At 35.8% G+C, this 18,452-nt stretch overlaps 1 protein-coding gene across 3 annotated transcripts in view; it reads right to left on the reverse strand.

Annotated features, from left to right (window-relative positions):
* Window positions 1–18,452, reverse strand: part of Fas1 (fasciclin 1 Fas1 domain-containing) — a 378,308-nt gene that overhangs the window by 164,449 nt on the left and 195,407 nt on the right. The gene's annotated exons all lie outside the window — the stretch shown is intronic.

The following is an 18,452-nucleotide window of genomic DNA, read 5'->3' on the forward strand; positions in this document are numbered from 1 at the left end:
AACGATCACTTCATCTATTTTGTTTACTTGGAAATAGAAAAGTAGCTGTATGTGATTTTAGTGCAAAACTGTATATAACTGGAAGGCAAGCGTAAATAAGGGGCCTCTCGTGTTATCTCCTCGAATACTCTGTTTTGATAAAAGTTTTAAAAATAATTGGAAACAAAATGACCTGCACGATATTTTCACTGAAATACTTTAATTGGAAAACTTCGATATTTCATTTCAAGTCTCGTATACTACTCCAGCAACAGCTACTGCAATTGCTTTCTCGTTTTATTACCGTTTTATTCTAGCAAATTTTTCGATTAACGAATTTCCTAAATTCCTCGGAGAACGTGGAATTCGTACACGAATTTAGATTGAATATTCTTTAGTTAATTTAACAGAATCATTAATATTCATATTGCAAACGTTTGTGCATTTATAGAAAATTTAAATGTACGTGAGGTTAAAAAATATGTACGAAATTATGTAATATATTAAATTGTATATATTAATGTATTAAAACATAAAAAATGTGGTATCATTAAAAATTTAACTAACGATACGAGTTGCTAATAATATACAATATTAGACTTAACGTGTAACGCGTAAACATGTTAACTATTCAAAGTTGAGTATTTGTTACAATACTTACAGGGCATGATCTTTAAATTATGCCTTATTTCTTCATGTATGTCGTATTCATAAAAAAATTAATTTGCATAAACATTCATAATCTATTAAAATCAAATACACGTGGCTATTAAAATTTGTGTTACATTCGACGAAGAAAGTCAAAGCTTATTTTAAAAAAGACTAAAATCGTTCGAAGATATCTGGCACGGTCGATTACTTTCAGCAATTCATGAAAAGTAAATTTCCTTCTTCCGTGTGAATTTTTCGTTCGAATCCCCCTTTGAACACTCATGAACTACGCTTTATTGAACATAATGGGGACGGGCGGTTACGCTCGCTTTGGTTCAGTTTAATTAGCTTCCTAATTAATTGGAAGTTGAAGAACGACCAGAAAGTTCAGTAGAGGAACACTATCGGAGGAAATCTTCGGTTTACTCGATAGTTCTGCGTTCCTCCTCTTTGCTTTCATGTCGTTTCCTATTCATGTTGCAGCGGTTAAATTCGGCAAATCGATCGACCGTGAAACGCGACCATGAACGCGATATGACTGCCACGTTTCACAGTTTCCGAGATATCATTATGGCCTTATTTATCTTTGGTTACTCGACGGGTCGCGATAACCATCCAGTTTACGTTTATGTCCAATAAATGATTTACGAAACGATATATCTATATACGACTCTTGAGATCGTACGAGTTCTTTAAAATTTTCTTTTCGAACTTTACGAGGTTCTATATACTAGCTTTCATGTAGAAGCAATTTATATATTGACATACAATTTAAGAATTTTTACTCAGAAATTAAATTTTCATCTCCACTCTTCATTCGTACTTAACCGAGTACAGAGCTAGAAACATAATTACCGAGATGTTAGAGCAATACTATTCGTATATGTGACACGTTCGAGCAACTACTGTTTATCTGTATGATCGTGTTGAGTCTATCGGAAACAATCGGGCTACAGATCATTTTACAAATTCCTACTTTTAAAAATGTAATTAAAAACGTAGAACTTCGATAAAAAATTGTTTTACCAATCGAGTATCATAGAAAGCTCTGGTACTTCAGATGTGTCATATATTTCTTCATATTATGTACACTCTCTGTAATGTTGCACTTTCAAATTTCCACTATAGATACATGAAAAAACCGTTCAGTCTATGAGTACCTGTTAAAATTTACATTCCTCCCTCTAATTACCCTTTCAGCTCTCTATTATGCAAGTCCAAGCTGCCGCAGATTTTCCTCTTACTGTCTCTTAACTCGACAGAAGACATGCTTCCGAATACCTTTACAAACAGCAACACAACCAAACTAGGTGAAACATGACGTAGCTTAATTCCTCCTTGTCGATTAGACCCGAAGGATTTTCCGAGCTATCAGAAACAAGCTTTCTTCTAGGCTCGAAAAAAAGGTGCTGTTTCTCAAAAAGATTGATCACCGCTGGCGTTTGTTCGGAAGAACACGAGAGAACCGAAGGTACCAGCTGCTTTACGTTCACTCGAGGAGCGCGAAACCGCAAAAACGGAGCGTCGGCGTGCTTCACGGCAATATTGCAGCTGCACTTACGAGCAGCCGACGTTCATAGGCACCGAACCAACCCCTCGAGAAGACCAGGTTAGGAATTCCTTACGATAACGTTGGACATAGAATAGAAAGAGGGGGAGGATCGAAGCAAGCAATGGCGGGGAACGATGCTAAGGGAACAAATGGATCTTACAAAGCCGCGTTACTTGCCACTGTAACCTACGTCGGATGGACTCTGAAGCGTTATCGTCGAGTGAGTTGCAAGTGCGCTGAAACTTCATTGCAATCATCCGGTGCACGAACACGCTTGGTAAACGGCAAACCCCTTCCTTTCTTACTTCCTTATACATGCTTCCCTTGATCAAGCATCGAGGTCGGGAATTGATTACCTCGCGGTTCGTTCGTCGGGTAACTGATATCAGCTTAGCCAATGTGGATATTAACGCTGCCACGATCCTTGAATTTTTCTTCCACAATCTTGGTTTCATCTTAGGAAAAAACGAAAAGCAATTTGTAATGTTTTAAAAGAATGTTTAATATAGCAATAAGGCTTCCGTCATTTTTTTACCTTGAGCGATAAAGTATGTTATATTGGATTTAAATTTGGGTTTTTCAGCCTTGCACGGTAATAGTAAATTTATTAAGAAAGCTAGCCGAGTTCTATTATGCACACGAGTAATGCAACATTTGCGAAATCTTGTTAATAACATTGGTTTAGTTGTAGCTAGAGAAGGGTCCAGGTATAGTGAATAAATTAATGGATTTGGTGATTATGAGTTTGATAGTACCAGGATCAATTATATGACAATATATAAATATATACGTTGAAACTAATCATCCTTTCATTGCTAAAAAATGTTAGGAAATATCTTTCAGTCTCTAAATCTCATTTATCACATCTCATGCTAATAGTGGGCTGCGCATGTTTGAAGATACTTCAGTGCTAATCGCCTTTTAAATGGTAAAACGTGTTACTGAATCCCTCCAACTTCCTAAAACGGCAATTCGCATATATTTGAAGATTTCTCACTGCTAATCACTCTTTCAACATTAAAATATATCACGAAATCCTTTTAAGACTCTACACTTAACTCGTAAAATCTCATATGAACAATATTCTTCGCACTTTTGAATATCCTTCGATGTTAAATCACCGCAAATCATCTAATCGTTTAAAAATGTACTGTAAAATTCCTGCGAGTTTTTAAATGTTAGATACAGACGTTAATCACGTTTGTAAAACTAAGGTAAATTATAAAATCCCTTCTAATTTCTAGATTTTACTCGTTGAATTTTATGCGAACAGTATTCTTCGTGTATGTAGGTATATATGAAGATCCTTTAAAGCTACTTACCTTTCCAGCTCTTTTAAAATACAAGGAATACTCTCTAATATAATTCCTCCTAGTTCCTAATCCTATTTTTATTCTCCTATCATATTTTATTCTCATAGTGTCTTACATAAACAGCATCCCGTGCGTATTTAAACATACTTTAGTACTTATTACATTTTCAACGTTAAACTGTATTACAGAATTCCTTGAAGTTGCTAGATCTTCTATGGTAATGTTTTATGCGAACAGTAGTCTGCGCGCACGTACGATCTGGTCGTTACTACGGGATAAGATAAATCGGACTACATTCCTTGAAGATCCCTGCTGGTTGCAACGATGTAATAGTGTCAGTCTTCGATCACCAGCGATCACGTAACCGTTCGTAAGTAGGATATCGAAAATCCGTTACCTTACGTACGGTATGCAACGTTACATCTCGTCGATATCTCTTCCCTAGTGCTCGTTCTCGCGATTATGCGAGTTACAGTTATAACTGCGTTTGTTTTTCTACCGGAACCAACCGATTTCAACTTTTACCATTAACCAACTATTTTCTATCGTGATGTCTTACGATTATTACCTTTCGATCCCTTTGGCTGCCTGCCATTTGTTACGTGCAGACCTACCACATCGAACCAGAAAAATACCTCGCCATTGACTTCCATTGTTCCCATTTCCTCGCAGTCTCGTTGTATGTTTATTAGTTTAAAAGGAACTCAAAACAGTACATGTTTCTATTCTTATCATTATCGTTATCGTTCCTCGGATATTTCTTGTATTTTATGTATCACATTCTTGTATTTGTATCGTGTATCCTATTTCTCTTTGAATAAAAAATAATGCTTGTTATTAGGTCATAGGAGTATGCTTGAATATAATGGCCGGGGCAAGAAATATTATTTTAGATTGATCGTTGGTTTGTTGGTTTAGTTATAAGAAGTATGTATTTAAGGATATTTTATCATAAATTATTGTTACGACTGTAATTATTATATTCAACTAATTATTGAGCAGATAATATTATCTCTTTACTAGTGTGTTCAAATCGTCACAGTAGGATTCAAAATACATATGCACCTAGAAAAGAAATATAATATAATATAATATATGTATGTATTAGGATTTTTATATTTTTATACTTTATATTGCAGAGATCGTAAACTTTTTGCAATTGTGATATATTATACATATATACAACGCAGTTGCATGTATATGTATATATATTCGTGCGGTTTACAAAGAACTTCGTCAAACAACATATGCAAATATATGTTAACGACGTAGATGCGTAACAAGAATACAAATCAATACAGTGTACTGTACATTGCGATCACTTTTCCGCTTACGAGATTAAATCTGTTCAGAAATGAAACGAACAAATAGAAATGAAAGCTTGAAATTGAATACGGTGTGTTACGGGAATTCAGAAATTAATCTGAATTTGCAACACAATTTTTGATGTATTTCACAAAAGTCTCTTGATTTTAAAGGCATTCTTTATAGAGTTCAGTGGACCATGAATCGTTAAAAATCCTACACTTCATATGTTATAACCTAAAACTTTTGTATTAATAAACTGTCGATAATATAACTATAGATTTATTTCATACGTTTAATATTATAAGAAGTACTATACTTTGGATGTTTCACATATTTTTTCATATTATGTGCATTTTTTCATATTAAAAATAAATGAAAATAAATCCAAAATAAATAAAAATAAAAATGCATAAAGATCTACAACCCGTTGATTAAATATATACGATATTTTAAAGGAACTATGCATATATTAAAGAACTTAACATCTTACTTGAAAAAGTAACACTTCATAATTATGTACTAACCTAATTATAATTACAGATTCGACATAACGAATTTCTTTCGTTTATATAAAGAAACGTGGAATATATTTCAATCTTGTGAATGATTTTTCATCTGTCAGAAGCGTCAGACGCTTGTATCACAAATGCGTTTGCAACACCAATTCACCTGCATGATTGATTCGCGGCCCCTAAATGAACTGTTAATTGGGTAAATTGTTAACGTTCATAGGCAACGTGTGACCACTGTTTGATTACGAATCGGTTGTTCGATTAATACCGTGTCCAGTTTGGCGCTCGATTCGATAGAGTTAAACGCTCTAATAAAACATTCAAACGACCGATCGAAATTCACGCGAAATGCATGAAGTATTTATTAAGCCTTCCTCCTCCCGAGATAACATCGCTATAAAATTCACTCGTGACGTGTGCATTTGACACCACAAAATTTCCTCAGTTTCAACTGCCGTTTAAGGAACATTTTCTCGAAAGATTTTATTATTTATACATGTGTAACATGTACTACACATTGACTTTTTCAAATTCTTCTGAAACTTAACAATATCTTTTATGTAACATATATATCGTTTTTTTTTATTCAACTTTGTAAGGTAACAAATATATCCTTTTCATCAAAAATTTTTCATTAAGGAATTCATTACGAAATAAAGGAAATATTTATTCTAGAATAATATATATTAAATGGACACCAAACATGAAGGATTTACTAACTAGAAATAAGATTTTCGAATGACCATGAATTATGGCAGCGCCTGTAGTGACTATAATATTTGTTTCCACGATAATTTCGGTGCTAATCGACAGAAAAGGGCGGTGAAACGAAACAGATGTCCAGTAGAACGAACATTCGCCCTTCTTCGTTCTAGATTCTCAATGGTTGCAAGCCTATAATTTTTGCAGTCAACCTGTTCGACCAGTCATGCAATTCCAAGTTCGTTGCCTTTTTTCCCTTAGGGCAAAGGATAAGTACTTATGTATTGAAATTGTTTCACTTTTATCAATGAAAAGTAACTACAAAATTGCGAATCTAATGATTAAGTTCTATTTAATGGTTGCAGTGGCCAGAGATTTCAGGAAACATTCAGGCAAACCTCGGTTATAACCGCCCACCTGTAGAGCCGATTTTGCACCAAGTTGCCAACTTCTTATGTTCACTCCCTACCTTCGAGTATTCTTCGTCCTCGACATCGACGATCTTCATTCTACCATCGTGATATCACAGACCAATTTTTTTTACATAATTTGCGTATTTATATTTTCACATATTATTATAACGATGTATAAATAGAAATACAATTTTCAGATATATATTTTATTTTTTCACCTAGGACATTTATGGCCCAAAATTTCTTTGAAAATACTACGCTATATAAAGGCTTGGATCTAATGATTATAGAGTACATATGAAATTATATAAACTGTAAGAAAGCAGAAAAGAAAGCCAACAATGAAAATAAACTTCTTAAAGTTCTGAAGTTTATTAAAAAATTATTCATACTTTTATGACTATAATTTAAAAAGTGGAATCTTGACAGAAATTTGTTTTATCTACTAGATATCATAGCAAATACTACAGTCAGGATATTTTATATATCTTTGCGTATTACGTGCATTCTGTGCATTTTTCAACTTCTCATAAAATTTCTCATAAATGCACAAGGATCCACGATCTACAATCCGTATCATCCGTATCAGTAAAATCGCAACACTTTCGTTCGTCGTGAAGACAATGTAAGACTGTTGTACGTTACTGTATTTCCACTTCGAGGAAATTTTTCTCAAAGGTGTCGGTCCCATGTAAACAGCATATCTTCGCCGCAGGTGGCATGGCCGCGTAATCCCGGTGCAACCGCGTCGGGGCGCGTTTATCACCTCGACACGGGATTTTCGCGGGGATTAATACGATTTCGCGGTAATTGGAAGCACGAGCGGGTGCCCGACGAAATTACACCATGGTTGTATGCTGCTGTAGCAGCCGGGCTACAGGCTTAGCCGAACGCGTGAACCGAGAGTTTGCTATCACATATAAATAGTATCGGGCGCCACGTTAATTATCAGAAAGGATAAGCCACTGCGGAGAATGGAGTACGGCGCACAGCACGTAACAGCCGTTGTCTGCAACGAGAGATTAAAGGACCTCTCAGATAATGCGATAAAAGGAGAGATACCAAGTACAAGAGAATAGTTGAAGAAATTTTGGAATTTGCTTAGCCCTTCCGAAGCTTCACAACGTTTCAAATCTGAATAGAAAGAAAGAATCTTTCTTTGAATACCACTAGGTGGAAATTATTAGAACTACGAAAGAATCACTTACACGTACACTTCAAGTTTACATATATATTAGATAGTGTTAAAGTATGGAGAGAATTTGCAGAGGTTTTAGAAAGAACTTGATTTTAATATTCACATAACTTTGCTCGCCACGTGGACTAGTCGCCGGAGGCCTAGAGCACGAGATTTCACACTACGTTTCTCTCTTTTGTCTCAACGCAGTCCTAGGCCATCATGCGACGCTCACATACATACTAGAGATGGAATACATACTTGTGTGTGTTTTCACTCTACGTTCCCTCACTCTCATACGTACTATACAAATGTACTATATATCCAACAGATAGTATCGAAATTTTGGGTGAAATTCAGAAAATCATTTAGGCCTCTCGAGATTTACAAGATTATGGTGTAGACTGTGATACTTGACTTTACAATACGATTTCGTTATCAAGCTTGCGTATATTATTAAAATCATACTACCTTCATTTTTGATAATACTTATAGGGGCTTCAGATATCTCTCGACCGTACCTAATTGTCGAAAAATATAAAGAAACAGTAGCTCATCTGCTACTTTGCAAGAAATATATAAGAAAAATATAAGAAATATACAATAAAGAAAGTATAATATGTTTTTATGTATCAACAATCTTAAACATATGAGAAAAACTCTTAGTAGATACATGTGATAGTTTACAATTATTCAATTATACAATTACAAGTATACAATTTTAGAAGCGCAGAAGTTAATAATAATAGCAAGTAGTACTAATCATAATCCAAAGTTTCTAGAGTCCACATCAAACACAGAGTTTTATCGGAAGCACTGTATAGGCTCCAAGACCTTCAAACTGCCATATCCGTGTTCAGCATACGTTAAACATATTTACATACCGTCTACCCTTCTAATTATCCCGATATGAATAACACAATTACCATACACTTCCGACTAATCTTATCAACTCGTTAAATTTCACCACATCGCGTAGGAACTTCTAAAATTGCCGAAGACTCGATTTTGTGAAAAACCACGGGATTCACCTATATGTAATGGATAGACGAGAAACTCGCGTAATAAATCCAACAGGGAAAGGAGATAGATGGAAAGACAGAAAGGAAAGCGACTGGAAGAGAAATCGAATCGCTTCCCAGGATTATTAGCCGTCGTTCAACGAACGATTGAACTTTAATGCAACCGGAAGGCGCAGAGGGAAAAGCAAATTAGTATCTGGTAGGTAGGTGGCGCGCATAGCAATGGTCGCCTTATCTAGGCAACAGAGAGCGTCGACAATCGACAAACGACCTCTACTTGTCGTCTCTTTTGCCTTTCGCTCTCTTGACGTCGGGCACACCGCGACGAGTAATTGCCAAGAGCTGAAACATCTGTCGAGACCTTCCTTTTCTTTCTTTATTCGCTTTCACAACCTCATTTCGCTCCAGCCACCTCTTTTGCATGTTACTCTTCGTTTTATCATCGAGCAACTCTTTCCTGTCTTTCTCTCTCGATGCCTCTTCGGCATGGATAAAGTCCTCGAAAATCGCTATCACTGCACCCCGAGTGTTCGACTTCCAGCGATATTGCCAGGAAGATCTTAACGTCGTTGCAGACAGTTTTTTCATGGTAATGTCGTTATTGCTTCTTATCTTTGTACCAACGCCACCGTGTCCGCGCTTCGTAAAAAATTAACGGTAGAACAAGTGGATGATATTTGGAAGATAATAAAGGATTTATGTTAACTTTATGGCATAGCTTGTGATTCTTCAATAGAAACACTTTTTAAGAAAGAAGTATTTTAATTTTAGATCGATGTAACGTATACATTTTTGTTCAAAGGTCGACGATCCATTTACGTTTAATCTTTCTGAATGTCTGATACGACTGGATGCTTTCGTGATCAATTGTGCGTTACAAATCTGAAGATGAATAGGAGATTGTACGCTATACAAATGATACTGTATCGACGAAGCTTGATTTCAAAGATTACTTCGAATACTTTGATAAAAGTGCAACACTTCATTTCAGCAGAAGAGAACAGGTAGTTCTTACGAAACTGAGAATTAGCCACGCCAACCTAACACACATGCACACATACTACCCACAATTAACCAAAAAAGTGGAGCTACTGCAATTATATCTTTTCAATGGGCCATCCATTAAGCTGCAGAAATGTCTTTCACAAAAGAAGCAAATTTTATCTCTCACCCAAGTCTCATTTAGTTCTGAAATTACTGTAATCGCTATAATTCTACAAATTATATCTTCTTAAAATGTTACTGTTGCATTATTATATTGTTAAGTTACTGTGCTCCATAATAGTCAGAAGATTCACGTGACCTTGAATAAATAAATCCAAAGCTCCATCTTATTTTTCCAGATAATGACGGTAAAGGTCTCCTTATTCAACACATTTGCCAGTGATTATCGATAAAGTTAGGCGGCATTAAAAGTCACATTTAGTCGGAGCATTACGCGATACGTAGATCCGAACGGACGGCTATAATCACCGTCCCTTTGACGTTCTTGGGGTAGCGAGTAACCTGGGCGTGATAAATAACGGCCAATCCACCTAGAGATTACGATACTGCTCGAAAACGTCACCGACACATGAAAGCGACCCCATCGAAATCCAGGGTGAAAACTCTTGGCCGAATGCGTCGCATGTTCGCCTTTATTTATGACAGATTTACAAAATTGGAAAAACTCTTCGCCCCGCGGCTCCACCCCTGGCTTCGCTCCCCTTTTCCTGTGGCGGACCGATCGACCTTCGATTCCTTTTTCGACCCCACGAAATTTAAATTTATGTCCCGCCGATCTCTCGAGGGACGTTTTTATTGCTCACGTCCGTTCCAACACTGTCAAATTCCAGCAAATTAAGACACAACGTAGAAATCTGTTGGCACAGGCGGGACAAACAAATTGCACGCTGCGTGAAACATTGCCATTGTTCGATCTCTTCAGTATACACTGAATTTCGGAGATCACGCGCCTTGGCCTATTTGACTAGCATCATGTTTTGGTCACAAAAATTGTTGAATAATCTAAAATAGATTAAGGTAAATTTTAATGTTCGAATAACGAAGACTGGATAAATTCTGATAGACGGACATATTTCATTCAAGTTTAACGCTTTCTATGATACATTTATGTGTTAATATTCTACCAATTAATGTAAATATACAGTTTTATTTTTTGAATGTATTTTACCCTCATATGAGGATAAGAAGAATGGCTTGGATAGATATATGTGCTATTTAAGGACAGAGTTGGATGTTACTCGAATAAGTATCTATTGGATTACATTTTGCTTTGAGTAATTTTTTATCAAATATAACGAATAATATGACACGTTTGAAGAAAAATATAATGGAATTTTCATTACTAATTCCAATCAGAAGAGACAAATGAATGATGTGATAATATAATAGGTTACTCTAAGCTTATACATAAAAATTCAATCTTGGATTTGTCACAAAAATATTTCGTCATATCACGTATATAAAATTAAATACAATAAAAGGAAACGGAAATGAGACAAAATGGCTCAAAATTTAACTTCAACAAACATTTACTATTCTATTAAATAGTAGTGGAATAAACAGTTAAAAAAGAAACAGAAGAATATAATGGACAGCTATATTTAAGAAACTAAACATGAAATATTCACACACACGCATATTTATAAATAATTTTGTGACATGTAATGGACACTACGTATGTATAATTCTCAAATAACCACGAAACACGTTCGTTTAAACTGCTCCAACTGTATCGATTTCCATTCTAATCTCCAAACTCAAGAAACCGGGGAAACCAAGTTGAGAAGCTACAAAATTCACAAAAGATTTCCTTCGACCTTCTCGCAACTGGCTTTTCTATTACCCTCGTATTCACACATTTATATCCAGTGATCGTTCAATGCACGATCAAAGATACTAGTCTACGTAACACAGCAGGTGCGAATGTAAAACGAAAAGTACCGGAGCACAGAGTTGATAGAGTAGTCAGGGTTATCGAGAATCGAACATAGGAGAGGACTTTTCCTTCTTTGGACGCTGGCAATGGGAACAACCATTGCCATCAGCCAGCTACCATTGCCATAGAGCACAGTCCATTGTAAGGACTTTCCATTTCCTATTTCTCTGTCTGGATTTCTCGCGGTACAACTCGAGAGATTAGCGGCTTCGTCCACTACGACGAAGTCGGCGTGGCTTACGAGAACGAAAAGAACGAGGAAACCAGCACGTTTCTCTACCTTTACCCTCGGGAAATTACCAGGAACCCCGCGCTACCCGAGTCAACCAATCCTCGACGGTCCCTCGCACATCGGTTTTTCTCTGTGTTCGCTTTCCTCAACGGCCTGTCCTCTTAGCTTCTACTTTTCTATTCTCTGCCTTCTTCGTCTTCTAGGTATTTTATTTTATTTTTTCTTTTTTTTTAATAACGGAGGATAATCGAAACCGAAGTCCTCGAATATGCAGAAATGATTTGCGTCTGAGCGGAAAGTTCTTGCTAAATCAAACACAATTTATGCGTTTCTATATGTACACCATATATATTAGGTTAATAAATATGGTGGCTATTAGGTTAGCTTAATGAACGTTGTTTTGAGATGAGTAGTATCAATAAATGTACAATTTATGTTAAAATCGAAGAATAAATGTCATCTCTAAAAAAACAGTATCATTAAGTATAATTTACCCTTACCACAGTCTAGGTATGAAAGATGTCTGAACTTTTAGATCGCACTTTGTACTCTCTTCTAACTTGTACCATTCTGCCACATCTTAACAAACTACTATTCGAACGTGATACAGGCAGCCGAATTCCTGGGTTTCCGTTGTGCTTCATTCCGCGTGGCTAATTTTACCCTCGCGACCTTCCGGCCGATTTGCTGCGAATGGAAATCGAGCTGCTCGCAACAATTCGCCCGAACGGAATAACCATAGCTTCGGCTACGTCCAGTCGAATGGCGGACGTTCCAAAATTGCCTGTCGCGAATACATTTTACCCGCAGTTCCCTGGTCCAGACTCTGGAACGCTTTCTCGAAAGAAACACGGAGGCGAAACCGATAACCGTTGATCGAAATGGAAACTTGATTCAACGGGTTTGGATTGGATGTGTTGGAAGCCCTGCTACGGGTCAGGTTTGACCTGAAAAGCTGCTGCTTACGAGATAGCGTAGATCACACGAGCGTTATGAACTGCAGGGGCGAACAGAAAAACGATCATTGTCAGGAAATGTAAAATTCTATAGTATTTGGAGAATACTTTCGGAACTTCTTTTCGCTGAATGTACGATGTAAAATTTAATTATTTACTTTTCTATTGATTTGTAAATTATTTTAAGAGCACTAATGAAAATATAATTTCACGTATTATTTATTTATTTATTTAATTATTTTACTGGGTATTTTATTTCAAATATGTTACATATTCTCGTATAATGCATACATTCTGTAGTTTTCGCATTCAAATCCGAAATACACAAACATCTACGGTTTACCCGTTATAGTATTTAACATGTGAAATATCTGTATTTAAATCCCATTGTATAAAGACATAGATTAACCTAGACATTCGCAAACCTGCTAATGAAATTACAGAAGTCAGCAGATACGACCCAAGCGTTACATTCATCTTGGCAAACTGTATCGAACAGGTGTGCATGATGTAACGCGTGTACACGTGACACAAAAGACAATGCTCTGATGGGTTGCATCGAGGGAGGAGAGCTAACGTAGCACATGCGGGTAGAGATGTCTTCATATTCTACGAGGAATGTAATACGGCGAAAAGGCATTCTTCGCAGGTTCTCGGAAGGAAACGCGGATTCTCCAAGGGAAGACTACCTAATCCATGCCATTTGCAGACGGCTCTTCGGCCACCTTTCTCTCTTCCGTGCCACGTACGCGTCTATCTCTTGCCTTTCCTCTCTTCTTCCTCAGAGACACACCGCTTCTTCCAAACGCCAACCGTTGCATCACTTTATCCTCTCGCATTTCGTCTCTTCTTTTAGAATCAACCAACCCTCTTGAGCCATCGCATCGGTGCAGTTATCGTACGGTTGTCCCTTCTGCGAAATAAGTACGTGTCGTGCGGGAAACAGGGAGCAATCTCGGTGGGCTTAAGCAGCCAGACAACGTCTGCAATTTCATCGTAGATTCGTAAGCGTTCGTTGGAAGAGAAACGAACCACCGATACCTGGGAAACCGTTTTCAAATCGCGCGAAAGATTACCCGCGATGCCAACTTATCTCGATCGCGAGATTGCTGGTTTTCTGTAAGGAAGCGTTTAATGTAGCGAGCTAATCGTTAATTTAATCCCTGTAAAATGTGATTTTTTTGTCTTATTTAGAGATAGGAGAGAGCTGGTCTAATTGGATTGGATCAACAATCGTCGTGGGACGATTCGCTTTGTTATCGGGTCATGAGAGTTTATTGCTACTTGGGGATTTTTTGATAGTCTGTAAGAGGGAAGATGTTGTTTTGTTGGTATTGTTATTTAAAACTTGGCGCAAGAAGATGTAACAACCAGCTTGTCATATACTTAATAAAGCAGGACGCTTTAATACTATTCGATTATTGCAATGAATTTGCAAACAGTTTGTCAGTATAGCTGAGAAGATACTTTACAGGACAGCCTAAACTTGTATTGGAACACAGAACAATCTCGAATGCAATCTCCATGCAGATAAAGCTAAGAATGCTGATTAAACAGATCGTCAATGAGCCGAAACGAATTACCTTGATAAGATTAGTTGCTATGGTCAATAAAGCCGGCAATTAAACAGAATATGTTAACGACGGACGGAATAGAAAATGTAATGACTTGAAAATGTAATCGGGAAGCAGGTCACGCTTCGTGGCAGATATAGTTAACCCAGTTTCGTTTGTGTGGAAAATGAGATTTCTAACTGACAGAGCTTTCCTGCAAGGGAAAGGGCAGCGCAAGGTTTACAGGTTATTATAAAGTAGATTACATGATGTGATAGCGAGCATTTCTAATGATTCCATAGTTATTATCTGTGAATTTTTTATAAACACGGTATATACATTGCATTGAACTTATCTCGATATTTACGTATTTCATTTTTTTACTATTATTATTATTCATATTAGTGATTTTTCTTCATGTTTGATAATATTTTTAAAATGATATTTATGACGTGGTGGAATATTAAAACAGAAAATATTAATATTAAAAATTAGTAGAATTATTTATACGTATACGTTTATGGTTAATTGTCATCGTATGCTTTTAGTCTTCACTTTCAATTTAATTTGAATTAATCTATTATTATATTAAATATTCAGACTAATACTACAGATAACAATGGTTATTATCTGCATTTGTGATAGATTTTTGTCTGAAAAGTTTTCCAAGATAACATTTCAGTAAATCCTCATGAATTGAGTAATATAATGAACTGACTCTGAAGATTGCAAAAACTTTTTCCCATGCGTACAGAAAGTTTCGGATCACATAGTACATTTACGCCATTAATGTACGATAATGGTCTAAATAATGTTTGTTTATTACGACATAGCGTGTATTACTGTTATGGACATTTCCTAATTCATTCTAATTTTAGACACAAGATTACCATCAGAACACGAATTTATCACGTCTTGAATGCTGTGATAGGTGGTAGTTAACCTGCTTCACTGACCTAACCCACCAACAGCTTATGTTTCTGGTTAGTTCAGTGATTTACGGAATAACCCGAATATCCAGTTCCGTAATGCCAACAATTATACAGTATCGTTATATCACGGAGAAGATTGCAGTATTTTAGCAATCAAACCGGCTGTGGAACACGTAACGCGTTTCTCCTACTACGCTTAATCCTATAACAAGCAACTTTGATCCTCTAGTTGCCAGAAGGATAATTAATTGAACTTCTTATAGCAATGCTTTACAATATCGTGTTTATTTATAATAATACGAATCATACAGATAAACAAATTAGAAACTTGAGAAAATATTGAAATTTCCTAAAAATTAATGAAACATTGTACGTAGAATAGGTGTTTAGAAATGTAATGCTAGGAAAAGATTATTCACAAATAACGCATATTCTATAATTAGTCGTTACCCGTGAATGATAAATAAATGGGAAATTTATTTGTCACCTGTTATTCATTATTTGACATTTTGAAATATTTCACTAGAACCTATCAGAAAACGCAAAATTAATTTCCTTAGAGAAATGAATGAGCGAATAAGGAATTGGAATCAAATGAGGAAAGAACGAATGAACGAATAAATGAAAAAAGAATTGAAATCGGACAATGAATGAAACTTTCTTTTACTCGTTCGTTTGCTCAATTCTGATTTACGAGTAGATCGAGGAATAGAGAAAGAAGACTACGTTAAAGCATACATGAATGTGTTGAAGTCAAAACGTGATCACGATACCTTTATTATACGTGTACCCATGTATGCTATTACTTATCTTCTTGTAACGCATAATGTAATTTCCTTTTCGTTATAAATATCTTGATAATAGAAACAAGAATTATTTCATATATTATTATATACTAAAATACAAAATAAAACTGATTTCGTTCGATAGTTAAATCATAAAATAATTGAGATAAAAATCATTTGTTTTCTTCTATTCGTATAAATTATTCCAAAACTGATATTCAACAAAATGTAATATGATATATTATTTAAATAATCATTATATATAATTTAAACAGTATTTCTCAAATATTTTATTAAAATAATATCTAAATCTACTTTTAATATCCTACTCATATAATCGATTTCTGATCCTAAATACAAAAGACCCAATAAATTACGGTCTTAAGGAACCGAACTGCGCGCAAAGCATTCTCTCCAAGAAGATATTCAGGTTCTAGTTAAACGAAGGAAGGTTTAAACAATAGCTGACATGATAGCTCGTTACTTTACCGCAGTGTTGTCTATAGGTAGCCTCTGTGATACCACGTGAAAGAGGAGGTGGATGTAACTAGGTTGCCGCAGAGTGACGTCACAATTGCTCTAACCCACTTTTGACGCGGGTCATAGTTCGCTTGTTCCTGTATTCCGCAAACATTGCTAGAAAATTACGAGCCTGATGATCGAGACGACCCACCGCCACTTATTTTTCACTCTAAACTCGCGAAATTAAAGGGCAACGCGCTGGATGCAAATTTACCTATCCTCTACAATCTCTCGATCTAATCTTCCAACAAACTCGTCTACATGCTTCGTACTACTTACACTGAACTTTCAATTCTAGGTCATGTTATTCGCATGCCTCTTGTTCAAGATCTCATTAGCGAGTTCCTCCAGATGAATTTAAGAGCACTATTTTCCTCAGAGAAAGGCAGACGTTCTTATAAAGCTTTTATGGAGTTTTGGCTACCATATAAACTGGTATCATCGCATCTTGCCCGAAATATCATCGTGAAAGAAGATCGTACAGAATCAACGAAAATCCTAATCGAGTGATTCGAACTGTGAAGTCATTCTCAAATATATCCAAGTTTTTGAAACATATCAGCGTTTTTCATTTAATTTAACATAACACGTATTCTTACCTGTAATTACTGTTACGTAAATAATGTGGTTCCCAATGGTTCAGATGGACTGATGCAACCAAGAAAATCTAAGTAAATAAATAACAACAGATTTTGGGAAATGAAAATCTAATGTTTAGAAGGACGCAATTGTACTTGACTGATAGATTTTGATATCCTTCAAGAGCTATTTCTTTTCAATCTATATTTCTGAAAGACATCCTTCCCTTTATTAGTCTTTGGTAAAACAAAAGTTTTTTAAAGATCAGAATAATATGATAGTCGGAAAATGTGCTAAATTCTTGATGAACAGGTAGACTTATTGATTAAGTTGACTTGTTGGATGTCTACAACGTTCTTTACTTGTTTCCTTATTGAAAATGGTCTAATGTTTTCATTGGAAACGATACCTTTTTTCTTCACCAATTCTGAATATTTCACTTTAATTATCCAATGTATAGAAATGTTTCGTAAATAATCTTGTAGAATAATTTTTCAAAAATTTCCGACAAACAGTATCCTTCCAATTCTCTCTTCAATTTATGATAAATAATATTCTTCCGGCTCCATCAGATGTACAATATACAGACCAGAACAGAATAGACAAACAGTTACGGATACTGCGAATTATTCGAACAATCTAATACATTGTAATTATTATAATCATAATTACGTATATTATAATCCAAATTAAACAATGTATTTATTACGTTGCAACGTGATATGATTTTATATTATAATGTAGTTACTAATAACCATAAACTGGATGTAACTTTAAATAAATAAGTAATCGCGTAACTAAATGAATAAAATTTTACGAATTAAGGAGCGAGGATAAGGTGTCAAAAATCCGATTCCGCGATATGTCGTTTATGAAAAAAGAACGCGGTCGATTCCTCACGGGCATCTCCCTGGGAAATGCAAAAGCTATGTCATTCCCGAACGATACAACAAAACACAGTAAAACAGTTGCATGGCACGAGCAACGGGATTGTTTAATCGCGTGCCAACTGTATCGTAACGGTCTTACTCGAAATTTTTGTACTTGCTGACTTGGTTCATAGATCGCTGTCACGGTATTAAAGTTGTGCGACGAAAACGGCCAGTTAAACGCGCCCCAAAAGATTCACGTTAAAGTTAAGAAATCAAATCTACGAGGACGGGAACTCGATTAGGGTTGATTAGTCGCAGGAATCGCAATTTCACACGCGATGTACTGACCTATATCCTCGAAGTAAGCCAATACAACACACTTCCTCGAAGTACGTACTACAGTATATACTTCGATCATTCCTTCGTCAAAGGTTCTTCGATCGTTGTGAGA

The sequence above is a fragment of the Bombus flavifrons genome, chromosome 9 (genome assembly GCF_040668555.2).
Source record: "Bombus flavifrons isolate JBK064 chromosome 9, iyBomFlav1_principal, whole genome shotgun sequence".
Lineage (NCBI taxonomy): Eukaryota > Metazoa > Arthropoda > Insecta > Hymenoptera > Apidae > Bombus > Bombus flavifrons.